This window comes from Nicotiana sylvestris, chromosome 4 (assembly GCF_000393655.2).
Source record: "Nicotiana sylvestris chromosome 4, ASM39365v2, whole genome shotgun sequence".
In the NCBI taxonomy this organism is placed as follows: Eukaryota; Viridiplantae; Streptophyta; class Magnoliopsida; order Solanales; family Solanaceae; genus Nicotiana; species Nicotiana sylvestris.
The window spans coordinates 52,948,409-52,968,384 of NC_091060.1; positions in this window are offsets into that span (position 1 = coordinate 52,948,409).

A 19,976-nucleotide genomic window follows, 5' to 3' on the forward strand; every position below is an offset into this window, starting at 1 on the left:
TTTGGGGGATTGCCCATCGCGAACGCGACCTGTGTGACGCGAACGCATAGTGTTAATTGGATGGGGGCTGGGATTTGGTCGTTCTTCTACACGAACGTGTATGTGTGTCCGCAAACGCGAAGGTCAAGGGGGTTCAACCCTTCGCGAACGCGTGGAAGAACTCGTGATCGCGTAAGTCCACTTACTGGCAGCCCTTTGCGATCGCGATAGTGTTCTCGATGTGATGAACACTGTCGCCCAACACTTAAAACAGTAGCTAATACGGGATTTGTTCAAAATTTCATAACTTTTTCATCTCAACTCCAAATTGGGCGATTTGTGATAGAGGATTTCACCACAAATTTATAGGTATGTAATCTTAGACTCATTTTTTTCGATTTCCCTTAATACTCATTAGATTTCTAGGCCTAAATCATGTGAATAAGGGTAGAAAATTAGGAATTTGGGTAGAGTTAGGGCTTTTTGATTAATTGCGATTTAGACCTCGTTTTGGGGTCGGATTTGAAAATAAATTATATATTCGGGCTCGTGGGTGAATGAGTGATCGGATTTTGGTTCGAACTTCGTGTTTTGACTAAGCGGGCCTGGGGTCGGTTTTTGGGTTTTTGGGAAGAATGACCGGAAAGCTATAATTAGGCATTGGATTCGAATTGTTTGGCATTTATTGATGTTATGAAGTCAATTATGCATAAATACACTTGATTTGGAGCCGAATTCGAAAGGAAAGGCGGTAATTGAGAGTTGAGTTGGCCGTGGAAGTTTGAGGTAAGTGTTAGGTCTAACCTTAGCTTGAGGGATTAGGAGTTCAGTCTTATTTGTTATTTTCTTCTTGTGGAATACAAAGTATAGGCATGGTGACGAGTATTTATACGTTGGTGTTGAGCATGACTGTGAGTCTTAAATTGATACTTGTTGTATTCTTGAATGATACTATGGTTGCAATTGTGACAAATCCTTGATATTGAGCAAAGACTTAGTTTATTTTCGAGGAATGTACTTATGATTGAGAAATAGTGAAAACTGAGATGAGTAAGAGTTAAGTTATGATTGGTTATAGCTGATTCTCCCTTGTCGGGGACGTATATACTTGTACCATTGAGTTCCCTTGCCGGGATAGTGTAGCTTATTGTTGATCCCTTGCCGGGACAGTTATTATAGTTATTGTTGACTAAATATTTGGAACGGGTTGCGTGCTGCAATATTATTATTATATATGGATCGGGTTGCACGCTGCAACAATGATATGTTGGATCGGTTTGCACGCCGCAATAGATATTATATTGGATCGGGTTGCACGCCTCAGCATTTTAAATATATATGGATCGAGTTGCACGCCGCAATAGTGTTAGATGATAAGGGATCGGGTTGCGCACCGCAACAGTAGTATTATTGTGTTGTTGTAGATACTGTACTATCTTTTCATATTTCTATGTAGTTTCTGTTAAATTGATATGTTTCCCCGAAGCATGTTCCCCCTCCCCTTTTAAGCTGCTTATTACCTGTTTATTTTTCTACCATATATTATATAACTGCACAGGTTTATTTGGAGTCTGGTCTTAGCCTCGTCACTACCTCGCCGGGGTTAGGCCAGACACTTACCAGCACATGGGGTCGGTTGTGGTGATGCTACACTCTGCACTTATTTGCAGATACCGGAGCAGCATTTGGTCAGCAGCAGTAGCTCGGGAGCCAGCCTTTAGTCCACCGAGATCCCGGGTAGTCCTATAGGCATCCGCAGGCTCGACATCTCCTCTATCTATTTAGATGTTCTGTTTTCTTTTGTATCCGGGATAGACTATATTTCTTTTGTTTCAGACACTTGTATGTAGCATTCCTAGTCAGTCTATGAATGTTGTGACACCGGTTTCTGTGTAGAGGCATATGTTGACTTTCGTATTGTTTTGGTTTAAATTTATCTACGTTTTCCACTTTATCTCACATTCCACTGTTATTTAAATGTTTATCAATTGTTAATACAATTTGTAAAAAGGTTAAAACAAAAGTGTTTAAAGATTTCTAAGTTCATGGCTTGCCTAGCTTCTACGACTAGGCGCCATCACGACTCCCGATGGTGGGAATTCCAGGTCGTGATAAGTTGGTATCAGAGCTCTAGGTTGCATAGGTCTCAGAATTCATGGACAAGTTTAGTAGAGTCTGAGGGATCGGTATGGAGACGTCTGTATTTATCCACCAGAGGCTACAGAGTTAGGAAAACTTCATATTTGTTCTTTCTTGTCGTGCGGTTTTGTTTCTTAAATGCTAATTGAACTTCTACTCTATTCTTTCGTAGATGGAGAGAACACGTGCTTCCTCATCCACCGCTCAGCAGCCCGAGCCCCCAGCAGCAGCTCCAATGAGGGGCAGAGGGTGAGGCCGAGGCCGTACTAGAGGCTGAGCTCAACCTCGAGTAGCAGCACCAGTGGCAGAGCCTCAAGTTGATTTTGACGAGCAGGTTCTGGCTCCAGTAGTTACGGTGGGCCCAACTTAGGTCCTAGAGAGGTTTATTGCTACCCCCATTCTTCAGGATGCTTTGGTTCGATTAGTGGGCCTCATGGAAAGTGTTACCCGAGCAGGCTTGCTTCCTGTAGCACCAGCTGTCTCTCAGGCTGGAGGAGGGGCCCAGACTCCTGCTACTCGCACTCCGGAGCAGGTAGCTCCCTAGATTCAGACTCCAGCAGTTCAACCAGTTGGAGCAGTTCAGCAGGGTGTGGTAGCTCAGACCGGCGATGGAGCAGCTATATCTACCGATGCTTTGTGGAGGTTGGATAGGTTCACCAAGCTCTTCACTTCTACTTTCAGCGGTGCATTTACTGAAGATCCCCAGGATTATCTAGACAGTTGCCACGAGGTTCTTAGGAACATGGGGATTGTTGAGACCAATGAGGTCGATTTTGCTACATTTTTCTTGTCTATATCCGCCATGACTCGGTGGAGGGATTATTGCTTAGCTAGACCAGCCGGTTCACCAGCCTTGACTTGGGATCAGTTCACACAGCTATTTCTGAAGAAGTTTCTCCCCATTACTCAGAGAGAGGCTTATCGGAGGCAGTTTGAGCGCCTCCAGTAGGGTTCCATGACGGTTACCCAGTATGAGACCAGGTTCATCGACTTAGCTTGCCATGCACTTGTCATGCTTCCTACCGAGAGAGGGAGAGGGTGAGGAGGTTTATAGACGGTCTTATTCAGCCGATTCATCTTCAGATGGCTAAGGAGGCTGGGAGTGAGATTACTTTTCAGGAGGCGGCCAATGTGGTCCGTAGAGTTGAGATGGTTCTGCCACAAGGAGGTGGTCATGGTTCAGATAAGAGGCCCCGACATTCAGGTAGATTCAGTGGTGCCTCGTCTGGAGGCAGAGATTTATATGGTAGAGGCCATCCTCCTAGGCCCTTTCAGTCAGCTTTTCAGGTTTCTAACGGTGCTTCTGGTGGCCGTGGTTCTTGCATGCAGTATTCTGATCAGTAGCCCTACAGTGTACCACCAGCTCCTATTAGTGCACTGCCGCTCCAGAGTTTTCAGGGTGGTCATTGAGGTTGCCAAGGTCAGTCTCAGTTTCCTCAGCTGCAGCATTCAAGTGGATGTTATGAGTGTGGTGAGTATGGTCACATTCGGAGGGCTTGTCCGAGGTTAGTGGGTACTTAGTCATAGCATCAGGGTTCTCATGCTATGATTCAGGCACCAGATGTTCCGCAGACCGCCCGGCCAGCTAGAGGCGGGGGACGAGGTGCTAGAGGTGGAGGTAGATGATTTAGAGATGGAGCTCAGACCGATAGAGGTGGAGGCCAGTCAGCTGCAGGACGACCTAGAGATGTAGTCCAGGGTGGTGGGGCCTAGCCCCGATGTTATGCTCTTCCAGCCAGGCCCGAGGCTGAGGCTTTAGATGCGGTCATCACAGGTATTGTTCTGGTTTGTGAAAGAGATGCTTCAGTGTTATTTGACCCAGGTCTACATACTCGTATGTGTCATCTTATTTTGCACCGTATCTGGTCATGCCTAGTAATTTATTGAGTGTTCCTATTTATGTGTCTACGCCGGTGGATGATTCTATTGTGGTAGATCGAGTCCATCGCTCTTGTGTAGTTGTGATTGAGGGTCTTGAGACACGAGTAGATTTGTTGCTTCTGGACATGGTCGATTTTGATGTTATATTGGGGATGGACTGGTTATCATCTTACCACGCTATCTTGGACTGTCATGCCAAGACTGTGACCTTAGCTTTACCGGGTATGCCTCGTTTAGAGTAGAGAGGGACTCCTGGTCATTCCACCCGTAGTGTTATCTCTTATGTTAAGGCTCGGTGCATGGTCGGGAAGGGGTGTTTGGCCTATTTGGCATATGTTCGTAATTCCAGTGCCGAGGTTCTCTCTATTGATTCTGTACCTGTTATTTGTGAGTTCCCGGAGGTATTCCCTTCAGACCTGCCGGGTATGCCACCTGATAGGGATATTAACTTTTGCATTGATTTAGCTCCAGGCACTCAGCCCATTTTTATCCCTCTGTATCGTATGGCCCCTCCTGAGTTGAAAGAGTTGAAGGATCAGTTGCAAAACTTGCTTGAGAAGGGTTTCATTAGACCCAATGTTTTGCCTTGGGGTGCGCCGGTGTTGTTTGTTAAGAAAAAGGATGGTTCGATGAGAATGTGTATTGATTACCGACAGTTGAACAAGGTTACAATCAAGAATAAGTATCCATTTCCGAGGATTGATGATTTGTTTGATCAACTTCAAGGTGCCAAGGCGTTTTCAAAGATTGACTTGAGATCTGGCTACCATCAATTGAGGATTAGGGCATCCTATGTCCCTAAGATAGCTTTCCATACTCGGTACATACATTATGAGTTCTTGGTTATGTCATTTGGGTTGACCAATGCCCCATCAGCTTTTATGGATTTGATGAACCGAGTGTTCAGGCCTTATTTGGAATCGTTCGTGATAGTCTTCATTGATGATATTTTGATATATTCCCGCAGCCAGGAGGAGCATGAGCAGCATCTTAGAGTGGTTTTTCAGACTCTGAAAGATAGTCAGTTATATGCTAAGTTCTCGAAGTGTGAGTTCTGGTTAAGTTCAATTGCATTCCTAGGTCATGTTGTATCAGCAGAGGGTATTAGGTTGATCCGAAGAAGATTGAGGCAGTCAAGAACAAGCCTAGACCAACATTAGCTACAGAGATTCAGAGTTTCTTGCGATTGGTAGGCTACTATCGTTGGTTCGTGAAGGGGTTCTCATCTATCGCAGCCCCGATGACCAGGTTGACCCAGAAGGGTGCCCAGTTCAGATGGTCGGACGAGTGTGAGGCGAGCTTTTAGAAACTCAAGACAGCTCTGACTACGGCAGCGATGTTTTGTTTTGCCCACAGGGTCAGGGCCTTATATAGTTTATTGTGATGCATCTCGTATTGGGCTTGGTGCAGTGTTGATGCAGGATGGCAAGGTCATTGCCTATGCTTCGAGGCAGTTGAAGATTCATAAGAAGAACTATCCGGTTCATGATTTGGAGTTGGCAGCCATTGTTCACGCATTGAAGATTTGGAGGCATTATCTGTATGGCGTGGCATGTGAGGTGTTCACTGATCACAAGAGTCTTCAGTATTTGTTCAAGCAAACGGAGTTGAATTTGAGACAGAGGAAGTGGTTGGAGTTGTTGAAGGATTATGATATCACTATCTTATATCACCCGGGGAAAGATAATGTGGTGGCTGATGCTTTGAGTAGGAAATCATCCAGTATAGGCAGTCTTGCTTATGTTCCGGTCGGTGAGAGGTCGCTTTCCTTGGATGTCTAGGATTTGGCCAATCGGTTTGTGAGGTTGGATATTTTTTAGCCTAGTCATGTATTGGTTTTCACGGTTGCTCGTTCTTCTCTATTGGAGCGTATTCATGATCAACAATATGATTATCCCCATTTGTGTATCCTTAGAGACACAGTGCAGCGCGGAGGTGCCAAGCAGGTTACCTTAGATGATGATGGAGTTTTGAGATTGCAGGGTCGAGTTTGTGTGCCTAATGTGGATGGGCTTCGAGAGTTGATCCGAGAGGAGGCCCATAGCTCCTAGTACTCAATTCATCCGGATGCCACGAAGATGTATCAGGATTTGCGGCAGCATTATTGGTGGTATAGAATGAAGAAAGATATCGTTGCATATGTGGCTCGGTGTTTGAATTATCAGCAGGTTAAGTATGAGCATCAAAGGCCTGTTGGATTATTTTAGAGGATTGAGCTTCCCGAGTGGAAGTGGGAGCGGATCACTATGGATTTCGTTGTTGGACTCCTGCGACTCAGAGGTAGTTCGACGTAGTATGGGTCATTGTTGATAGGTTGACCAAGTTAGCGCATTTCATTCTTGTGGCAGTCTCCTATTCATCCGAGAGGATAGCTGAGATCTATATCTAGGAGATTGTTCGTCTTCATGGTGTGCCTGTATCTATCATTTCGGACCGAGGTATGCAGTTTACCTCGCATTTCTAGAGGGAAGTTCAGCGAGAGTTGGGCACCCAGATTGAGTTGAGTACAACATTTCATCCTCAAACAGACGGGCAGTCCGAGCGGACTATTCAGATTTTGGAGGATATGCTCCGAGCTTGTGTCATTGACTTTGAGGCTCGTGGGATCAATTTTTGCCTTTAGCAGAGTTTGCCTACAACAACAGCTACCAGTCGAGTATCCAGATAGCTCCTTATGAGGCTTTATATGGTAAGCGGTGTCGATCTCCGATTGGATGGTTTGAACTGGGAGAGGCTCGGTTGTTGGGTATAGATCTGGTTCAGGAGGCCTTGGACAAGGTCAGGATCATTCAGGATAGGCTTCGTACAACTCAGTCCAGGAAAAAGAGTTATGCAGACCGCAAGGTTCGAGATGTGGCTTTTATGGTCGGTCAGTGATTATTGCTCTGAGTGTCGCCTATGAAGGGCGTGATGAGATTTGGGAAGAAGGGCAAGCTTAGCCCTAGGTTCATTGGCCCGTTTGAGATTCTTGATCGAGTGGGAGAGGTGGCTTATAGACTTGCATTGCCGCCGAGCCTATCAACCTTGCATCCAGTGTTTCACGTGTCCATGCTTCGGAAGTATCACGGTGATCCATCTCACGTGTTAGATTTCAGCACTATCCAGTTAAACAAGGACCTGTCTTATGAGGAGGAGCCGATAGCTATTCTAGACCGGCAGGTTCGTCAGTTGAGATCCAAGAGTTTTTCTTCTGTTAGTGTTCAGTGGAGAGGTCAGGCTCCTGAGGCATTGACCTGGGAGTCCGAGTTCGATATGCGGAGCCGTTATCCTCATCTTTTTCCCGACTCAGGTACTTCCTTCTTTTGTCCGTTCGAGGACGAACAGTTGTTTTAGAGGTGGAGAATGTGATGGCCCAAAAGGTCATCACTTGCTTTTAACTGAATTCTGTGTCTCCGAAGCTTTGAAAACCTCATTTAAAGTTACCTCGATTTGCGTGCGTAGTCCGGGCGTGTAGCCGGAAAGCTTAAATATGAAAATCTATGAAAAATGATAAAATTTGGTTATAAATTGAGCTAATTTGATTTCGGTCAACGTTTTGGGTAAACAGACACGGATCGGTGATTTGACGGTCTTGGAGGGTCCGTAGGAAAATATGGGACTTGGGCGTATGCCCGAAATCGAATTCCAAGGTCTCAAGCCCGAGAAATGAATTTTTTAAATAAAATTGTTTTCTGAAATTATTTAAGGAAATTTGAAATGAAATCTGATTAGAACACAATGGTATTGGGCCCATATTTTGGTTTCGGCGCCCGGTACAAGTCTTATATATGGTTTAAGTCATTTCTGTAAAATTTGGTTAAAACGGATATCATTTGACGTAATTCGAACCTAAACTGCTAAAGTTCATGTTTTATGAAGTTTGGGAAAAACTCTTTGATTTTGAGGTTTGATTCATTGTTATTGAAGTTATTTTGGCTATTTGATCGCACGGATAAGTTCGTATGATGTTGTGAGTTAGTACGTGTGTTTTGTTAGGAGCCCCAAGGGCTCGGGTGTGTTTCAGATGTGATTCGGGAAGTTTTGAACTTAAGAAAAAGTTTCAGAATTTCTGCTACAGGTGCTCAGTCCTATTGTTCATCGCGATCGCGTAGTCACTCTCGCGATCGCGTAAGGTAAATGGGGACAGGGGTGGATTTGTCCATCGCGAACGTGAAGCCACAATCGCGAACACGGAGCTTGGGGGATTTCTCATCGCGAACGCGACTTGTGTGACGCGAACGCGTAGTGTTAATTGGAGGGGGGTTGGGATTTGGTTGTTCTTCTACGCGAACACGTGATCGCTGCCGACTCGACGCTATACTATGGTAGGAAGAGCGGGTCGCAATAGCTTTTACCCGAATAGAGGTCGGGATCGATTTCCTCTGGGAGCTAGAAGTGGAGTTGGATTTTCTGTCTAGTCTAGATATGCGTTTGTACTCCTAATGTCACTTCAAATAATTTTGGGGTTTTGATTTATAACTATACTTATAAAACTAATGATTAATTATTCTACGATAATATTGCTAAGTTGTATCTAATAGGAAGAAGGGTACTAGGGTCGTGACACTACCTAGGTGGCTAATTGACAGGTAGATGTTACTAGAATTAGATTGACATAATTGGGACTTATGCTATAACCGTTGCACAATTTTACCCACTCTCACACCTCTCGGTAGAGAGAGTGATTTTTCCTAAGTGACTCTCTTGAGACCAAATGGGTAGGCAAATTAGACCATGCAACTAGGGTTCAAGTAGGGTGATTACTCTCTCGAGATTTAACCCGTTAATTGGGACTATCATTTATCATGAGTCCATCCCAATTCCTTGTTGGGTCAATTTTGGGGACATAGACTCTCTTTCTCAAGAAGAGTTAAACCCACAAAGCTTGAATCAGTATTTGCAACCACAAATTCTAAATTAAAACATAAAATCAACCCAAATAGCAATTACCCATAGTCAATCTAACCCTAGATGGAAACACCCATCAATTACCCACACTAGGGTTGAGCCACAACCCTAGCTAATGGGTTTATATACTCATGCTAGATACAAAAATTGAAGAAATAGATGAAGAACTAAGCATATTAATTAATTACTAAGAAGAAACTACAATAATCTATCGTTAATGAAAAACAAAAGTGCCAAAAATGGCTACAAAACCAAGCGCAGATATCGTCTGAAGTTTCCAGATAATAAAGATAACGTAAAAATGGTAAAATGTTCCATTTATACTAGGCTGAAAAAACTGGACAAAAATACCCCTGCAGGGTCAGTGCGGGCCGTACAAAATGGACCACGTCGCACTGGCTCTTTAACTTCAACTTTCAACTTCTCTGATCTTGAGGATCGCGGACCGCATGGATTGAACCACGACCGCGAAGGCAACAGGCACTTGGGAGTACACATATCTTTGAACCTCTGCTCCACGGACCACACCAAAAGGTAGTGCGGCCGCGAAGTCATCACCGCGGACCGCGTAACAAGTACTGCGGCCACGTAGCCTTAAGCCCAAACTAGCCATGTCTTTGAACCTCCTTGTACGGCCGCATTCACTTTTGCGCGGTCCGCATTAGGCCCTCTTTTCCTCAATTCACTTAATCTTTGATACTTGAGCAGGTTTCACTCCTTTTGAGCCGATCTTTGACATTTCGTCACTTTGTCGATCAAACCTGCAATCAAGCACAACTTGTGAGCATTTTTGGACTATTTTGTAGCAATTTATAATCAAAGCATAGGAAAGTAGGGGAATAAAACACGTTAAAGTCCTAACTTATCAACTCCCCCAAACTTAAACATTTGTTTGTCCCCAAGCAAACAAGATAAGACACACCCCTTAAAGGAAAAGCCAAGTAATTCCAGCTATCCTAAAGTAACCTCAACAAGCATCAATTGGGACTAACAATTACCCTCAATACGAATGCATCATTAACACATTTAAACTTTGAAAAAAACATGGATCAAGTGTGATACAAGAGCACTGAGGGTTGACTCATTACATCAAGGAACTCTCTCAATTACTTCGGTCACTGTGGAACCCAAACTCAAACATCCTCAACTCTCCCTAAGCGAACCTCACCCTTTAGAGTATTGACACACAAACCGAGGTTAATGGGAATTCACTCGTCTCTCTCATGGAAAGGTCACAAGTCTGGCTCTAAGTACCATATGCTTGACCCTCATGTAAGTATCCACTAATGCGAGTGTCATCCAACTCAATATTATATAGGGCCTTTGTGGAGTCAATGTGAAGGTTTTTGGTTGAGGGTAGGAAAATTTGTTGGTCTATATGGGTTCCATCTTCCCTTAAGCACTTCTTTTGATTCATTTTGACACAATTCTCTTGACTCTTTTAAGTGTTTTACTTCTTTTCAAGGGGTTAGAGAGACACATTGTCACTTTTTCTCATGCAATTCAAAACATTTCTCCTTTTTCTACTTTTTCCACACTTTTTCTTCACTTTTGTTTTCCTCGAATCCCTTTTTATTCTTGTTCACATTGGGCTTTTTTTTTGTCTTTTTCTTTTCTTTCTTTCTCATTGCCTTCCTTTTCTTTTGCTTTTGTACCTTTTACCACTTTGTTTCCTTTCTTGTATATCCCCCCAAACTTAGACTTTTGCCATTACTCAAGGGAAGATTTAGGTGCCAAGAGAGGGTATAATTCAGAACAGGTGTAGGCTTGTAGCAATGGTTCTTCCAAGAAAAGGGTTTAAGGCTCAAAAGGGTTAGCTAGGGATTATCTCATTGGTAGGCTATAGAATTGTTCAACTTATCATTTGGATCATGGAGAGCCTATAATCACTTGTCAAGTCGCATTTCACTTATAATTTCGCCTCAACAAACATTAGGGCAAGTTCTAGACCATTGGCTCGGGACTTGGACTCAAGATTTGATTTCTCACCACACACACTCAAGGATCGCTAAAGACATAGCGTCGGGGCCCAACAACAACCTTAGACACGATTGAGCACACAATAGTCCCAAAAGACCACATGATGTTTGTTTGGTCAACACAAGAGTCTCAAGGTCACTACTTTCACCATCCCACACACAACCACTTTTCTTTGACCATGGGATCAAAGGCAAATGTGTTAGGCCCAAGTGAAGCTTTGCTTGAGGTACCCTTAACTATAAACTACCTAAAAACAAAAGAAAAATAAATAATGGACTCAAACCATTAAGAAGGTTGTCACGCCATCCATCATCGGGAGAGCCACCCGGTTCACACAATACTCTACCCCTCGAAAGAACCGTGGCATTAAGAAAACCAAGGGCTTATTGAAAACGCCAAAAACAAAACAAAAAGGCTACGATCCTATCTACTAAGCGAAAAATGAAATATTTGTACGAAAATAGAAAATAGAATGAATATTTACAAAAGGGGATTAGAATATACAATGGGGGATGAATATATACAAAAGTGTAACTTCATATACAGACCAAAGAGAAGATAAAAAGTATGATAAAAGTACTGAATGTAGAGTTATATACAGACTAAATAGAAAATCAAAATAAAGCATAAACTAACAATCTATATATACAGTTATCCTGATAAAAAGTAGGGCGCACCCCCACGAATAAAAGCTGGCATTGTCCCCAATGCCAACTATCAAATAAGCATCAAAAATCACAAGAAAGGATATAGGAGGACTCCCTAAGCCTGGTCCATATGCATGGGGTCATCAGTGGTCCCCTGGTCCTCTGTATGTGCGGGAACCTCATAATGGTTCCTGGTCTCCGGTTGCTCAACTGCTAGGACTGGGTCCTGGACCTGGACAGGCTGGATATCAGGTGCATCCTATGGAAAACTGGAGGAAGCCTCTTGTGGGTCTTCCAACTCAATGACTGCCTCAGCTGCACTGGGGAGCTTCCTCTTCTTCCTTGGAAGCCTCGGTGCCTTCTCCTGCTGTGGCTCTGGTACTGGTGCTGCTGCTGGGGCTGGATCCTTGAATAACAAGTCTAGAGGCATCTGGTCTGCCAATAGCTTGTCCACATCTGCTCTGAGTTCCTTCACAAATTCCTTGGAAGCCCGTGATTTCCTCATCTTCTTGTGCTCCCGGGCAAGCTCCTTTAGAGCCTTGCCCTGTGAATCCACTACCTTAGACAAGGCATCCTGTGTCTTCATCATCTTTTCCTGGTTCTCCAGGAGTTTCTTCAGTGTGTCCTCAATGGACTGAGGGATCTGGGCTGCCTGTGGTCAACTTGGATGATGGAGCTGCCATCCAGTGTTCAAGCTGTGCAATGTCTAACTCATCTGGTGGGCAGTGATAGAATGGGCTCGGGAAGATGGGATCCCTAGGCCAGATGAAGTAGAGGGGCCAGCAGAAGAGGAAGGTCATAAAGGCAAGTCAGTAGTAGGTGCAACGGGCTCAGTGGAAGGCTTAGTAGAAGGGTCTACCGCAACTGGCTCCTCAGACTAGCCAGTTGGGGCAGAAGCAGGTGTCTTGTACCTCTTGTCCTTGGGGTTTTCTGGACCCTATAAGCTGTACCATGAGAATGGGGCCACCGGTCTTACCGTGACATCAAATGAATTCTTCTCCACTTTCAAATCCTGGAAGTACATGGTGAGGGTGTTAGGACAAGGGTAGTTTCGGTCACTCTCATCCCCCACCGTAGTAATCGCCCGGTACATCACATTTCCCACATTGATGGGGAAACCCGCCATGATATAAGCAATCAAAATAGCATGGGGAAGTGGGATAGTTTGATCATGGGAAGTGGGGTCAAGTCGGTTGCATACAAAGGTCAACCACCCCCTAGCCTCGAAATTTAAAGTCCTCTGAACTATTTTCACCCTTGCTTGTAACCAGTCTGGAACAGTACCCGAGTGTGCTAGGTATTCAGCTAACCACAGGTGAACCTCTTCGCTCATTGACAACTTCTCGTTGTACCGGGTCTCATCTTTATCATAAAACCCCAAATAATCATTGAAAGCTTTCACGAAGAACACCACATTGTTGTTCCGCACTTTGGTCACTATTGTGCCCTTTTTGACGTAGGCCACATTGCAGTAGAATTTCTTGAACATGTGCTCATTGGCTTTTTCAACCTCATCTCGAAAGAACTCCCAACCCACTCTTATGTGAAACTGTCTATGTACATTTGGGTGAAGGGGAAGCAGGTCACTTGTGATAAATCTCCTCTCCGGAATCAGCTTTCGTAATGGCCACCATGCCCTAAGCTGGTGGAAAGCCACCTGACTAACAAATCTATCTTCCCAAGCTATGGTTTTTCTTATCCGTTCAACACCCCCTACCTGGGGAACACCACTCTCGGGTACTTCATCATCACTGTCATTCCCAACTTCTGCACTCTCCCCAGATAATGAAGATGTGGGGGAGGCGGAGTACTCTCCGCTGCCGGCTACTAAGCTATCAGACGACTCAGAAAATACACGATGTGGAGCTTGGGCAGTGGGTGAAGCTGGGACTGAGGGATTTGTCACTGAGTCAGAGGAGAGGTCTTGAGAAGGCACGTACTCACTCCCCGATTGGTCATCGGCTGTGTCAACTATTCTTAATGTTTTCCTTTTGTTCAATCTAGGTTGGGGAGTGAGTTTTACTTGTTTTCCTTTGCCTCCCCGAGAGGAATCACCTCAGTCGGGTTGTTTTGCACCTCTACCTCTCTGCTTTACCATTGTCTGCAAGCAAACACATCTAACATTGTTAGTTTAAGCACATGCATTAAAACAGACATTGAAATGGAATTGCAGAAAGCAGATGAAAATTGCAGGATTAGTTGCAGACATGACACTGCGGCCCGCACAAACAGTAGTGCGGCCACACAGGGGGCACTACGGACCACGCAGAGGCGACCGCGGTCCGCATTGGGCAAAGGCCCAGAAATTCACCTTCTCTGAATCACCCCACCGTGGTCTACACAAAATGGGGTCGCGATCGCGGTGGGCCAGCGCGGACCTTGCAAAAGTGCAATGCGGCCGTGCAGGAAACAGGTTAATTTTTAGACATGTGAACACTGTGGTCCGCACAGAAAGGCACCGCGAACCGCTTCAAGGCACCGCGGACCGCGCTAAGGCAACCACGGGTCGCGTTGGGTCGGTTTCATAGGCATTAGGTTAGGGTTTCATTTTTGCCATTTTTGTTCAATTGTTTCCACCTAACTTGTCTCTACTCAATTGCCCAATCACTAAACTTAACCAGCATACAAAGACTAATAGGTAAACTAACCTAAACTATCAAATTAAATAAAAACGGGAAGAAATAGAAGTTACGGGCTAAATGTAATAAAACAAAACAAAATTTAATCAACTAAATGAACAAAAGATGAGTGAAACATTACCGGATATAAAAATGAAGTGCAATTAAATAATCTTAAGCAAGAATTACGGACTCAGTGGGGAATGAACAGTAATTTTAGGCTCTGAGAGTTTAGAGTTCGAAAAAGGGTAAAATGTGACCCTTGGGGCCTATTTATAGACAAACCGTGGGACCCATACTCACCTACCAGCATGACCTTTACAAAAGCGACCGCGGACCGCGCTGGGTTTGTTCAAGTGAAGCTTCAGAAGGCAGCCTCCATGGACCGCACAAAAGTAGACCACGGCCGCGGAGGACCACTGCGGACCGCACTAACTAGAATGCGGCCGCGGTGGAAGACTTCAGAGAACACCTCTTTTTGCTCCTACAATGCGGACCGCACAATGTGTACCGCGGCCGCACTAGAAAACTTCAGAGACTGTGCAATTTTTCCAACTTATTTTGCACTGCATCAACACAATACCTGCAACATCTCACAACCAATTAGCTTAAAAATCCTAAACTACAAAGAAAATCAAAGAGAAAGAAAAAGACATGGGTTGCCTCCCAAGAAGCGCCAGATTTAACGTCGCGGCACGACGCATGTTACCAACATATCACTTTAGATGGAGAAGAGCTACCACATGGCTGTCATCAAATTTCCCAAGATAATGCTTGACACGATGCCCATTGACTTTGAATATTTCACCATTCTTGTTCCTTAGATCAAGAGCACCAAATGGGGTCACAAACACAATTTCAAATGGCCCACTCCACTTTGATTTGAGCTTTCCCGAAAACAGACGTAATCGGGAGTTGAAAAGAAGAACCATATCACCAACCTTGAATTCCTTTCCCCAAGCATATTTGTCGTGAAGATACTTCATCTTGTCCTTATACAAGGATGAACTAGAGTATGCATGAAATCTAAACTTATCAAGCTCATTGAGTTGCTCGACACGAAGATTGCCCACAACATCCCATTCCAAGTTCAACTTCCTCAAGGCCCACATAGCTTTATGCTCCAATTCCATCGGAAGATGGCAAGCTTTTTCGAACACCAACCGGTACGGGGACATACCAATTGGGGTCTTGTAAGCCGTCCGGTACGCCCATAGAGCGTCATCCAACTTTTTCGACCAATCGGTCCTATTAGCATTGACCTTCTTGGACAAGATAGTCTTTATTTCCCGGTTGGAGACCTCCACTTGACCGCTAACTTGAGGATGATAGGGGGTGGTCACTTTGTGATTGACTCCATATTTGGTAAGAAACAAATCAAAAGCCTTGTTGCAAAAGTGAGATCCCCCATCACTAATGATAGCCCGAGGGGTACCAAACCTTGTGAAGATACTCTTTTTAAGAAATGCCACAACACTCTGGGCTTCATTATTGGGTAAAGCCACAACTTCAACCCACTTCGATACATAATTTACCACCACAAGGATGTAAGTGTTTCCGCAAGATCTAACAAATGGACCCATGAAGTCGACGCCCCAAACATCAAAGATATCCACTTCGAGAATTGTATTTAGAGGCATCTCATCCCTTTTAGAAATCCTGCTGGCTCGTTGGCATTCATCACATCCTTTGACAAGATCACCTGCATCTTTAAACAAGGTAGGCCAATAAAATCCACAACTAAGCACTTTAGAAGTCGTCCTTGCCCTGCCATGATGGCCACCATAGGTGAGGAATGGCAAGCCTCCAAAATACACAATTGCTCCTCCTCCGGGACACATCATCGAATCACACCATCGGTGTAGATCTTAAACAAATATGGCTCATCCCAATAAAAATCCAAGCTATCCCGCTTGAGCTTCTTCCTTTGGTAGGAAGAGAGCTCACACAGGATGATTTCGGTAAAAAGATAATTTGCGACATCGGCGAACCACAACATTACATTCATTAACACTGCAAAGAGTTGCTCGTCGGGAAATGCATCATTGATCTCAAGGCCGTCACACGGCCTCCCCTCCTCCTCCAAACGGGAAAAGTGGTCCGCCACTTGATTCTTACTCCCTTTCCGATCCACAATTTCTAGATCAAACTCTTGAAGAAGAAGAACCCATCTAATCAATCTCGCTTTTGAATCTTTCTTGGTCATCAAATACCTAAGGGTGGCATGGTCGGTGTGCACAATGACTTTGGCCCCTATAAGGTAAGGTCGAAACTTTTCCATAGCAAAAACAATAGCCAATAACTCCTTCTCGGTGACTGTGTAGTTCCTTTGAGCCTCATTCATGGTCTTACTTACGTAGTACACTGGATGGAACATCTTGTTGATCATTTGGCCCAAAACAGCCCCAACCGCAATGTCACTAGCGTCGCACATGAGCTCAAATAGCAAGCTCCAATTTGGTGCGGTGATGATGGGGGTAGAAGTCAACTTGAGCTTAAGAAGCTCGAATGCTTGCATACAACTCTCATCGAACAAGAACTTTGCATCTTTCTCTAGCAACTTGCACAACGGATGTACCACTTTAGAAAAATCCTTTATGAACCTCCGGTAGAAGCCCGCGTGCCCAAGGAAACTCCTCACCCCTTTGACAGAAGTAGGGGGAGAAAGCCTTGAAATGACTTCAATCTTGGCCTTATCAACTTCAATTCCTCGCTTCGAGATCTTGTGACCCAACACTATACCTTCTTCTACCATAAAATGACACTTTTCCCAGTTTAAAACAAGGTTGGTGTCTTCACATCGGGCCAACACTCTATCCAAGTTTACCAAGCACTCCTCAAAAGAATCCCCAACCATGCTGAAATCATCCATGAAGACCTCCAAGATATCCTCCAGCATGTCGGTGAAAATAGCCATCATGCAACATTGGAAGGTTGCCGGAGCATTACACAATCCAAATGGCATTCGAGAGAAAGCGAATGTGCCATAAGGACATGTAAAGGTAGTCTTCTCTTGGTCAAGGAACGACAACAAGAAATGATCTTTTCTAGTCACCTTGTTCAGCTTCCGGTAATCCGTACAAACTCTCCAACCCGTCACTGTCCGAGTCGGAATAAGATCATTGTTGTAATTGGTCACCACAGTCATCCCACCCTTCTTCGGTACACATTGCACCGGAGAAGTCCACGAACTGTTAAACCACATCGGCGTCAAGCCACTTGATAACTTCTTTCTTTACCACTTCTTGCATCACCTCATTTAGTCTTCTTTGATGTTCAAGTGAAGGCCTTGCATCCTCCTCCAAGATGATTTTATGCATGCAAAAGGTGGGGCTTATACCCCGAATATCGACAAATGTCTATCCAATCGCCTTCTTGCGCTTTTGAAGAACCGCCAAAGTGGCGTCAACCTGCACGTTAGTTAAGCAAGACAAAATAATAACAGGTAAAGTAGAATTTGAACCCAAGAATTCATACCTGAGGTGTGGAGGAAGTGGCTTCAACTCCAACACCGGTGGCTCCTCAATCGATGGATTTGTTGGTGGAGTTTTGCGGTTTTCAAGATCCAAAGATAACTTCCTAGGCTCATATGAATATAAACCTATACCATGCAATGCATTCACGCACTCCACTCTACTAGCATCATCATTGATATCCATGTTAAGAAGCATGGCCTCAAGAGGATATTTAACATTGATCATAGAACTTGTGTCATCCACTATCACAGCTGTGACAATGTCCACAAATGAACACACTTCCGTGCTATTGGGTTGTCTTATTGATTTGCAAACATGGAATACCACCTTCTCATCTCCCACTCAGAATGTCAACTCACCCGCTTCAACATCAACCAATGCCTTCCCCGTAGCTAGGAAAGGTCTCCCAAGAATAATCAACACTTCAAAGTCCACCTCACAATCCAATATGACAAAGTCGGCCGACAATATGAATTTATCAACACGGACAAGAACATCATCAATTATGCCCAAGGGTCGCTTCATCAATCGATCCTCCATTTGAAATCTCATTGAGGTAGGTCGAGGTTTCCCAATTCCCAAAGTCTTGAAGACCGAGTACTATATCAAATTAATGCTAGCCCCCAAGTCACAAAGGGCCTTAGCAAAATCCGCACTTCCAATCGTACAAGGGATAGTAAAAGCTCCGGGATCCTCAAGCTTGGGTGCCATTGAATGCACGATGGCACTCACTTGATGAGTCATCTTAATTATTTCACACTCCATCGACCTCTTCTTAGTTACCAAATCTTTCATAAACTTCGCATACCCTGGCATTTGCTCAAGTGACTCTACCAAAGGCACGTTGATTGTGAGGCTCTTCATCATTTCAATGAATTTCTTGAATTGGTTGTCACTCTTTTGCTTGGCTAACCGTTGAGGATAAGGTGGAGGTGTCTTAGGCAAGGGTGCCTTGGCCTTTGGCATAACCGGCTCGGGCATGTCAATCACGTGTTCCCTAGACGGGTTCACGGCATCTTGAGTCTCTACCTCGGCCTCATCATCAATATCAATCCGCACATCATTGTTCACATTTTGTTCAACCACATCATCAACATTCATAGGCACATCATCATCATGGAACACAACATCATCCTCTACAACTCGCTTTTATCTTGAGGCATGCACATCACCTCCTCTTCCACTCCTAGTTGTAACCGACATTACATGGTTGTTATTCCTACCCTTCGGGTTCACTACCGTATCACTTGGTAGAGTACTCTTGGGATGATTATTCAAAGCTTGAGAAATTTGCCCTAGTTGCACTTCCAAGTTCCGGATAGAAGTGTTATGAGAAGCCAATTGTGCATCGGAATCTTGGTTCTTTTTCATCATTTGCTCGAACATGTTCTCAATTCTCCCCATATCACTCCCAGAAGAACTCGGACCTTGAGAAGGAAAGGGAGGTGGATTGTTCGGTTGTTGGTACATGGGGGGTCTTTGAAAGCCTTGCCCCCGGTTGCCTTGGTTTCCGCTATTTTCCACCCTCCTTGATTGTTGTTATTGCTCCAATTATTGTTGTTCCCGTTCCAATTACCTTGATTGTTGCCTTGGTTACCCCAATTGTTGTTTTGGTTGTTGTTGTTCCAATTGCCACTACCTTGTTGTTGGTTGTTATTATTCCAATTTCCGCCGCCTTGTTGATTTCCCCAATTTCCTTGGGGATGCCATTGTTGGTTCCCTTGATTTCCTCTATTCCCTTGGTAGTTATTCACATATTGGATTTCTTCAATTTGATCATCATAGCACTCATTCGAATAACCACCACCATCATTGTTGTTGTCAAATTTCTCACAATTACCTTGAGGTTGTTGTTGCCCTCTTTGCCTCCTTTTCAACATAGAAACACCTTCCATTGCATTGACTTGGTGCGGGTTTTGGACTTGTTGCAATTGTGCCTTTGCCAATTGATTCATAGTTGTTGTAAGCTCGACAATAGCTTGGCCATGATCGTGCAATTCCTTATGCAAATGGATGACCATGGGGTCACCTTGGGGCACATTTTCTCGGTTTTGCCATGCCGAAGAGGTGTCGGCCATTTCATCAAGTACATCACATGCCTCTTGGTAAGAAAGTTTCATAAAGTTCCCTCCGTCCAATTGGTTCACAATGCATTGATTCGTGGTGTTGATGCCCCGATAAAAAGTTTGTTGTATCATCGCCTCGGTCATGTTGTTATTGGGGCACTCTTTCACCATTATTCTATATCTTTCCCATATCTCGTGCAAAGGTTCCGTTGTCTCTTGCTTGAAAGCTGGAATTTCATCCCGAAGAGCCGCCATATGACTTGGAGAAAAGAACTTGGCAATAACTTTGTCCTCCAATTCATC